Source organism: Pseudorca crassidens, chromosome 6 (genome assembly GCF_039906515.1).
Source record: "Pseudorca crassidens isolate mPseCra1 chromosome 6, mPseCra1.hap1, whole genome shotgun sequence".
Taxonomy (NCBI): domain Eukaryota; kingdom Metazoa; phylum Chordata; class Mammalia; order Artiodactyla; family Delphinidae; genus Pseudorca; species Pseudorca crassidens.
The window spans coordinates 53,719,621-53,730,409 of record NC_090301.1 but is presented as its reverse complement, the minus strand read 5'-3'; the positions used below and the strand labels follow the sequence as shown (position 1 = coordinate 53,730,409).

The 10,789-nt window shown below is 38.1% G+C and overlaps 1 long non-coding RNA gene across 1 annotated transcript; it reads right to left on the bottom strand.

Moving 5' to 3' along the window:
• Positions 1-611: 611 nt before the first annotated feature.
• On the bottom strand, positions 612-7,464 carry LOC137225823 (uncharacterized). Its single transcript, XR_010944042.1, has 3 exons — positions 7,266-7,464; positions 6,254-6,394; positions 612-1,988 (listed from the first exon to the last, which is right to left on the bottom strand). It is a non-coding gene; the product is annotated as an uncharacterized lncRNA (long non-coding RNA).
• Positions 7,465-10,789: the final 3,325 nt, after the last annotated feature.

Below are 10,789 nucleotides of genomic sequence, written 5' to 3'. Positions count from 1 at the left end.
AAGGAGGAAAATTTGAACTTTTCAACTATTTTTTCTAAGCGTAACATTGCTTAACAGGTATATAGCACTTTATAATGCATAATGTACCTTTACAATAATCTTTTGATCTAGGCAGGTACGTATTTTTATTCACAGCTTCTGAGTGATGAAATGGAGACTTGGGGTGGTGAAAGCCTTACCCAAAGTCTCTCAGCAGAGGATGGAGCTGGGAGAATAGAATCTGGACTCCTTAATCCAGTCCTATTGTCACTGTACTCTGGCCCCCATGCATCTGTAAGGATTCAGTGTCAGAAATCCCTTTAATTGCACATTTACATTTCTTTGAAGGAAATTCAGACTTAATATGTGAAGGATATTCTATTTGGCTGAGAATGTTCCTGTGTTTGTGCTCAGAGTGTCCAGTAACTAATCGTTTTGATTTCTTGGTCATATTAGTTTCCCAGATCCATTTCATCATTTGGGTATGACACCCCAGGCAGTGTATCACTGAAGGATTATTTCTTCAGAGGCTGAAGTCCCTTGACCTTCATTATTACCCTGTGTTAACCTGTCCTTGTTTTACTGATTACCTGGAAACCATTCTCAAAATGTACAAAGTTGTTGAGTGTATGCTTGTCTTTATAGCATTTGTTAAAACATTAGAATAGTTTACAGTGTTTGCTTATATGATTACTCAAAAATTTTAATGCACACGTATAAGAGGTAGAAAAATATCATATTTTTATATTTTAATATCTTGAACAGCAATGACACTAGTGAGATCTAGGAAAAAAATGCAACGTCTTCTATGTCTTCTATCATAATATGTAGATAGACTGCTACAGACCTACTCTTTCTTAAAATATTTGGTTTACATCCAAATCTTGAACTTAACGTGGCCACTGGATCACTTTTAAGAGATTTTCAAGATGTTGTTTGTAATTTCACATGAACTTGATATGATGAGGGTTTAAAACTTTGATCATCTCTAAGATTTTTACCATATCTACATGCCATCTGTACTATTATTTACTGTATACATGTATATACATATGTTCATAAAACTCGATTCTCATTATTTTTCTAATGTATACTAAAATAAATGTGTAATTTTAAACTTTAAAAATGTTTTTTCATAATGTATTTAAAATAATCTTGGATAGCATATTTGATCAGTGTACCACATTTTGTGAGTCACTGGTCTAGTTGAAAGAGTTTTCAACTCTTGAATAGAGGCCTGGATTGTGCATAAACATTACCATTTTCTAACTTTGATCACTGAGCAAGTCAATGGACCTCCCTGAGTCTGAACCTTATAAAGCTGTGAGGATTGAAGAACTAATGACATAGAGATCTTTGCACATGCAATGTACTTAAATGTTAGTTTCCATCCCTTTAAGGGAATTCAACTGATTAAAGACAATGTTTACCCAAGTTAAGATAGTGTGATATGAGTCCAAATACCTTCTTCTCTGTGTAATTCTTATCCACAAGATAAGCAACAAAATACTGATAAAAGACCCAGGAGCTACTTCAGAGAGGCCAGGCTATTAATAAAACCAGGTGAGGAGGCAGATCCCCATTGTAAATGCTTTGTAACACAATTATTCATCACATTCTGTGAGCAACCGTACTTTTCTTTTCAAGGTTGCAAGAACAGAGGCCCACTAAAAAACTCACATCAATGGGGAATGGGGCTATTCTAGGTATTCAGAGGTCTCATGGAATACAAGGACACCTAAAGGCATTCAGCTAGGTCTCATGTCACCTAGAACTGGAAAACCAACTTCAGTCTTTCAGAGGCTTTGTGGTCTCTTCTCTGTCTCATGTCTGCTCCTTTGGGTTTCTTTTTCTCATTGCCATTTCCTCTGCTCACTCATCTTTCTCATGACTCCAAATTGGCAGTAAGAGGAATCTATCTGGTCAAGCTTATATATTTCCATGAAGCCAGAGGTCTTTGGCTAACCAATGGATCAGCTCTTCTGAAAATCCACTTCAGGAACAATGAGCTGTGAGGGGAGGAGAAATGTATTTCATTTATTCACTCAGGAATATATAAATTCCTTCCACTACCCAACCCTCCCACCCAAGGTATTAACAACATTTTGCTAGGGGTTGGTCATGGGCATACCGAAAAGACCTAGAGGGGAGCATGATTTTAAGATTGGTGTTTTTATATGATACATCACATGTCTGAAAAATATCCTGTCAGTACATCATACTTTACTCTTTTTAAGGATGTTACCCCAGATTGTTTTGGCTCTCAAGTTAAATCAATAATCCTTTCCTGGGCCAAGTCACATTCATACGTTAAAATTTAAAAGAAAAAAATGTTTTTCAGAGAAATCGTATTTGTGAATCAGACTCCTCTATCTGGAGAAACACACCCCCACAAGACTTTTCTAAAGTGGGAACTAAGTAAATAGTATGAATACATACTATGATGGCTCCCTGGCTTTGACAAATGTTATAATGAAATATTTTATTTCTTAAGCAATGAATCAGTAGTTGTTCTTCTCTCCCCACCCCCGCCACGAAATGTTGATATCCCATCATGCAGATAGAGGCTAATAACACTCAATACTGTTACTGAACTCAGGTCCGGCTGCTCACTGCTCAAAAATCAATACCCAAGAGGCAAGTGTTGGTAGAAATGGAAACCACTGCTTTTAATCAGAAAGCCAGCAATCTGGGGAGAAGGTGGACTCAGTGTCCCCAAAAACTAACTCCAGAGATTCTGCTCGGCCATGAAGGTTTTTGAAGGGAAAAGGGCAGTAATCTCAATCATCGAGATAAGGGGTCAGAGCTGTCGCCATCCCCTACTGCATACAGGCTTGTCAACCTTTTGTGATCTTTCTTTAGTTGCTATCTTGTTCACACAGTTTGTTTGGAGATTGCTGAAGGGGAAGCTAGGGAAGAGATATGGTCATCTGTTAATTACTTATTCTTCACTGCTACTTCTTTGATCTATGGAAAGAACCAACAGGTTAGGCAAGGTATTGTGTGATCAAAAAATTTGAAAGGTGAGCTTGGGCAGGAGATGAGTAGAGCATGGGGGTGCTGGTTTAAGGTTAGTTTCAATATAGATTTGCTAAAGTGACAAGACAAAGGGGCCTCCTGCAGAGAGCTCTTTCCCACAAAGAGCTCTTTCCTGCCAAAAGCTGCTTACAAATACCCACTTGTCAGAATATCATTCCATTTCTATGGCATTATGGGTGAAGGTCCATCTTCTGTAATTTCTTCTTGCCGACATAGGATACCGTATTCTTAAGAGTCAGAATATATCGATATGGGTCTGTAGCATCTCTTTTTGACAGTTTTAGTTGCCCATTTACATATATGGGCAGAACAAGTTAAAATTATTTTGATGCCCACAAAGATACACTATTATGAGCAATAGTATTAATCCCATTCTCGCAAGGCCAGTTCTTGGAATTGTGCTAGCCGTAGATTCAGTACTGCTTAAGATGGAAGAGATTATGTCATGGATGCAGTCTGGTCATCATGCAGCTTTTTCCCTTTGGTGGCAGTTATAGTATGTAAAACAACTCAGGAATGTGCATCAGACACTGAGTCTGTGACTCTATTGTCCTAATTATTAACTGCTTGAGTCTTCGTTTTGTGACTCAGGGAGGCCTGGAAGACTTTGGCTTTTCTACAAACAAGAGGCAGGGCACATGCAGGGTTCTGCTCAGTTCTAATACCATCAGTTAAAGAAGTGAATGTTCATATTTTCAGTATTATTTTATATATACTGAGTGAATTCAATGCAAAATAAGTAACTTCCTCATGCAAAATTTTGCTAGACTCTTGACATGAAGATATGGGTCTCAAACTCTAGCATGCCTAAGAATCAACTTAAAGATTCCTATCCACAAGGTCTGAGAGAGCACCAAGAAAACTTTTAATAAAGTTTTGCACCCAGATTTTATGGGTGCAAGTGGTCTGAGAACCACACTTTGAGAAACATTTTCGAGGAAACGTGCATGAACGAGAAGAATCTAAACGAGTTCCTTTGGGCATGATCTGATTTCTGCTTTCTGCAAAGAGATCATCACACCATGTACTTTGTATTTGGGACACTCATGCACTAGCTGTACTTACTTAAGTCCCACTTACCTACTTTGAAATTATTATATAACAACTGATTTTTCAAAAACAGGGTTTCTTAGTGCCTAGGGAGAGAGCCTGGATCCTATCTAGTTAAGTATAACCAGGTCAAGCTGGTGCACTGGTATTCTGGTGTTGGTTTTGTGTTAGTCCACAACCCTTTAACATATTCACTTCAGTGATGTGCCATGCTTTCAGAGTATGCTGTGAAGAAAGCAGCTTTGTTCCATTTTGAAACAGGTGTTTTGCCAAGGGAAACGTGTCTTTTGAAATCAGGTACATTTTCTTGGGTGTTAGAATACATCATTGTAGCAAATGATTATAAAAATGCTATGATAGTCTTTGGGGCTATTTTAAAATGTCATACCATATGATTTTTGAATCATAAAAACTTCCTAGTGATACCATAATATTGTATGACTGAAGTCCTTAAGATATTCTGAAGTCCACAGGGGTTTTTCGTGTCTCTATGGGAAAATGTGGGAAAACTGAAGGTATGTGATAGCATAAGACACTTTGGGTTGTTTATCATAAAGATCTCCTGAGTTTTAAATGGAATTTTTAAAATGATTGTTCCAACCTGAAAAAGAATTTAGACAACAACAAAGGCAAACTTATTTTCCAAAGTTAAACCTGTGCTTTTTACATCTAATGCTTCCTGCATGCTGGTTATAATTCTCCTTTATTCTCTACCTTTACATATAATGCTCATTTGGGGTCCTTAAAAAGCTTTTTTCTGCTTTAAATCTTCTCTTCTTAGCCATGGCCAAACTTGTCTTTGTGCTTTTTATTTCTCTAGACCGTGAAGAAAGTTAGATTCTGAACTTCTTTATTTTTCTTGATTTTCTCCTTGGAGATTTATGTTATCAGCCATACATTTTCGAATCAAAATTTCAGAAGTCTGTAATGATTTTAGATTTAACTCCTAATTTTCCATATACTATTAAAGGAAATCACAATTTATTTTCTAAAACTAATTAGGTTTGTACGCCAAGTATGCTTTTCATGGTGTCCCGGCTCTGAAGTCTGTTCTTCTCCAGCCTCCAGTCTGAAATATTTCTACTTAGCCACACAGTTTCAGCCCAGAGCTCTTTCCTCTTGAAGTCTTTCCTGTGAATCGTTTGTCAACTTTGGTGTTCTGTGTCCTATTTTCCAATCTCTAGTCCTACAATTATCCTATGGTAATGTGATTGTTGACCTATCTCCACATTAGATAGTAGCTCATAGAAGGCAGGGAACTTACTTTGAAATCCACAGTGCCTAGTGCATTGCCTACTGCAGATAAAATGCCAAATAAATATATGAAAAAATGTATCTTTATGAATTAGACTCAAACCCATATGTTCTAATCCACATAAACATTTAAACTTTTATTTTGGACAAGAAACACCTCTCTTCAAATGTAAGAAGTCATAAATTTACCTGAGAAATGTGTTGCCAAACCACTTATTCAAATACAATTGCCTGTGGTATCGTAGAACACAGTTCCTCAACTATGGCACTACTGACAACTTGGGCTGGATAATTCTCTGTTATGGGCGACTGTCCTGTGCATCATGTTTAGTAGCATCTCTGGCCTCTACCCACTAGAAGCCAGTAGCACCCCTAACCCCAGTTGTGACAACTAAACATGTCTCTAGACGTGGCCAAATGTCCTCTGGAGGGCAAAATAACTCTTGGTGAGATATACCACCCCAGAATGTTAAGTTTACCAACTTCATAGATTTAAAATATTATTAGAAATATAATCCTATTAACTCTGCAAAATATTCACTTTTAAGTTGTAATTGCCCTTTTAAACTTCCAATTAGCTCACAATGTAAACAATGGCTCCTTAGCTTATATGACTGGTGTATGAGCCGGTATGGCTGGAAGGGTGTGGTTGGCTGGACATCTCTCTCTCTCCAGGAGGCCAGCTTGTGCTTCCTTACAGCATGAGAGTCTCAGGGTAGCCAGACTTTTTACAATTTCCCATGAGCAGGTGTTTCAAGAGACCTGGACAGAAGCTGCAAGATTTCTTAGGACCTAGCCTTAGAAGTACTGGAATGCCATTTTTGTTGCATTTTCTATAAAAGAATTCACTAAGTCCAGCCAGTTCAAGGGGGCGGGTAGAGAAAGAGAGGAATAGACACTACTTCTCTTGAGGAGAATGAAATATATTCACAGGGAGGGGAAGAAACTGATGGTGGCCATCTTGGAAACAAGCTACCAAATCCACCCAGGTTTGGACAAAATGCTCTCTCTTCTTTTCCATCCTTCCAGGATAGGTATTTCCACTCCTCACAGGTTTGTGTCAGCTCGATTTCTGGAAATGGGTAACAGAAGACAAATGCTCCATTCAGATTCCTAAGATATTCCTTCACTTTGGACAACAGCTCTTTCTTTTCCCTCTTTTTTTGACAATTAAAATTTGGGGTCCTACTATAAAGACATCCCACTTTGGGGGAGGCATGCTAAATTCATTTATATAGTTTTGTTCTAATTCTTCTGAGATATCTTTCCAGAAATAACATTTGTCATCCTGGGGTAGAGGGAGGTGCACAGTAAGCTGATAGAAATTTTCCTCCTAGAAGAATTCAGTCATGAGTTTTGTCTTGTCATAAACATAGACCGTAAACAGGCATGGCTTTTGAGAGTGGTTTGGTGGGGAGAAGGTATGGAAGGAGAGGGGTCTAGGTATAAATTCCAGCTGCACCACTGTGAGGCCTAGGGTGAGTTCCTTAACTTCTCCGACCCTCATCATTTCCCTTCTCTGAGAAGTGAGTGAACTATGCCTATCTTGAAGGTTTTTATCAAGTATTGATTACTGGCTCACAGTCCTCTATGGGTTCCATGTTTTTGTACATCTTAGAGGCACTTACTGCCTTTGCTCCAGACTATCTTTTCAATAGCGAACAGATTTGGGGGACAGCAGCTCCCTCTGGGACAGAAGGCAGATTTCTTTCTTGACTGGGATAATAAGACAATGTTTATTTCCTGGGCAAAGGTCAGACAGGCTCACTGTCCATTATAAAGGATTCAGGTTTCCTAAGCTTGGAAGTGCAGTCAACTGCATTGCAGGAGTGAGGTGGCCATTTCCTGTCACACTGTGGGCATTCAGGCTTGAGGAGTTGATGCAAACGCTGACACTCTGGCTAATGCTATTGCTATGATTAATAGAGTCCTCTGTTTCTTACCCAGGAGTCTGTGCTTTGAGGTTGGGTAGAGGCAGTGAGAGCAGCGGGCTTGAAGCTTCTCCTGCTCACTCTGCTTCCTTCTACTGTCTGTAGCACCTCCTAATCAGCCAGACCTAGAATGGGTGTTTCTTTCTCAGTCTTCCTCTCCTTGTGTTGATGGCATCTTCCTTATGCAAAACACCATGACTAGGATTACCAGTCTCACCTTACAAAAGGAGGAGATAAAGCAGTTTAGAGACCGTTTGCTCTATTTTTCTCCAAAAAAACTTGAATTTTGTTGTCAAAAGCTGAATAGTAACACAATTTTTCCCTCTTTCCATTCCTATTTTATCAATTCTAAATCTCCCCTAGGCAAATTTTTGGCAGAATGGAAGCAAGACTAGGATAAGAAAATGCATAATAGAAAAATCTCATGAATATTTTTTAAAAGTCCCCATTATTACTAGCTCTCAAGAATTACAATGGAAGGAGTCCCATCTCCCAGTAACAGAATCATTCAGTATATCGTGGTTAAGGTTGGTAGCACTCCCTTTGCTCAGCACTTTTTTTTTTTTTTTGGCAGTCGGCTATTTCAAATCCCACATTTCTACCCTATTAAAAACCTCAGTGTCTTCCATGCCAGATAAAGGAACTGAACTTACAGAAACTTATTGAGCATTACAAAGGCATTCCTGCATATATTTCTACATACATGCTCTCTACAGCCATATCTGAGAGCTGGAATATAAATCTTACCTAAATTCTCAATGGCATGGTCAGTTTCCTTAAGCACAGCTTAGATTGGTTGAAAAGCAGCTGAAAGAGAAAGGACACTTTCTAGCAATGTGATAAAGTACATTTTATTTCTATTTTGAGGAAGGTGTCACTTCAGATTTTCACCAGGATGAAGTTGGATTAATTCTCCCCATTTATGTGTAGTATTCAAACTATAACTCTTATCACCTGAGACTGAAAATTTCTTTATGGACTCCACACTGCATCCTTTTCCTGGATCTAAAGCAAATCAATTCATTTTTCAAAAGGTGGAAATAAGGGAGGTCAGTCAGTATGTCCATCAACAACACTGAATCACCTTCTCCCTTCCCTTCTCAGGTGCTTCCTGAAAGTCATTTGAGTAGTTATTATTGTTCTCAATCTATCTCAGTTCAAAATATTGATCATTTACTAGGCAATTAGCATGGGCTGAGCAATATGTGGAATATTAAATAAATACCTGGAGTTTATAACCTTGGTGTGTCAACTTGACACTTGAATGGAAAACAATATAAGGCAAAATAAAAACTGTGCCAAAATATATAGTAAACCAAAAGAAATGAAAACATACACACACACACACACACACACACACACACACACACACAAATACTTCTATACAAATGTTCATAGCAGCTTTACTTGCATAACCCCAAGCCTGAGATAACCTATATTAGTTTCCTATTGCTGTGTAACACAGTACCCTAAAATTTAGTTACTTCAAACAACAAACATTTATTGTCTCACAGTTTCTGTGGATCAGGAATTTGGGAGCAGCTTAACTGGGTGGTTCTGTTTCTGGGTCACCCATGAGGTTGCAGTCAAGCTGTCAAGGGGTTACAGTCATCTGAAGTCTGGCCTGAAACTGGATTTGCTTCCAACATGGCTCACTTATTGCTGTTGAGAGGAGACTGCAGTTTCTCATTACATGGGTCCATAGGGCTGCTCGAGTTTCCTCACAGCATGGCAGCTGGCTTCCCCCAGAGTAGGTGATCCAAGAAAGAGTAAGGAGAAAGTCCAAAATCCTTATATAACCTAGTTTCGAAAGTTGCAGGCCTTCACTTCTGCTTTATTCTATTCATTAGAAATGAGTCACTAAGTCCAGTCCACATGGCAAAGAGTGAAATTAGGCTCCACCTCTTGAAGGGAGCAGTATCAAAGAATTTGTGGATGTATTTTAAAATCATCACACAACCTAAGTGTCCATCAACAGGAGAATCCATAAAGAACTTGTATGTATATCATACAACGAAACACTGCTCAGCAATAAAAATAAATGAAGTTTTGATACATGCAACAACATGGGTGAATGTCAAAATAATTATGCTAAGTGAAAGAAGTCAGGCACAAAAGATGACATACCGTAGGATTTCATTTACATAAAATTCTAAAAACTGCATACTAAGCTATATATAGAGAAAGTAGATCAGCGGTTGCCTGGGGACTGGGTTTGGGGAGATGGAGTGGTGAAAGGAGGGAGGGAGGCATTTCAAAGGAGTGCAAAGAAACTTTATGAGATGATAGATATACTCATCTTGTTTATGGTAACAATTTTAGAGATGTGTAAATATGTCAAAACACATTAAATTGTAGGTTTTAAATGCGTGCAATTTATTGTATGTCAATTATACCTTAATAAAGCGAAAAAAATGTATAGTAAAGAAAAATTTTCATTCATATGCCAATTATATTTTCCATAACTTTACTTTTTAGCTCTGTCTCTTTAGTGACGAATATAATAAATAAGTCTGGAACTCTTATCCATTGCAAGATAGTTTTCAGCATGGTAGGAACTTATTAACCTTTTTTAACATAAGGTAATACTTTTAAGATTCTGTGTTCTTATTTGGTAAATCAACACATTTCAAGTTACTTTCATTTCAAAACTACTCCTTGAAGAATTTTTATAAAGCCAACAGTATCTATTTTGCTTTGTGTGTTTGTCCAAAATCAAACTAATTTCTTCCTCCACAAATATGCTTCTTTAGCTCAGTTTATTAAATCACCATTTACCCAGTACCATGACCTAGAAATATCTACTGCTTCTCCTTCATTGAAATCTTCTTCCCTAACCCATTTCTCACAATCTGTTTATTAATTCAACAAACATTCATTGAGCAACTACCACATGCCAGACTTTGTACTACTGTTAGGTATAGTGGTGGGCAATTGTACCTGATTCCTCCCCTTATGCATCTTCCATATTTTAGTGGAGGATACAGTCTGAGTCTGGTCAATTCTATACTGGAAATGCCTCTTGTGTCCTTTATGTCCTGTATTCCCACTGCTACTGATTCAGTTTACATACTCATCATCTCTTGCCTAAACTGATTTTCTAATTGGTCTCTGTCATTTTTCTCTCCTCAGACTAGTTTGTCCTCCATATGGCTGCCAAAATCTCCCTTCTGAAACTCAGTTCTGATTACGTTATTCTCTGATTCAAATAATTTTTGATGGATGCGTAGTACCAGCTGCATGAAATCTAAGTTCCTTCATTACTTGACTGCTACCAACTTACAGCCTCAATTTCACCAACTCAGTTCTTGAATTCATTCTAGCATACTGTACTACTCAAAGCTCCCCATCATGCTGTGTGTGCCCACATCTGCTTGCACACTTTGCTTCTGCTTGGAAATGACTTCTGACCTCTCCTTCACCCAGTAAATTCCAGTGCATCCTTCAAGACACTGTTCACACGAAACTCCTTTCTCAAGAACATCTATTTGTAAGCAGAAATCTACAGTTTCTCAAACTACCACAACATCTGTATA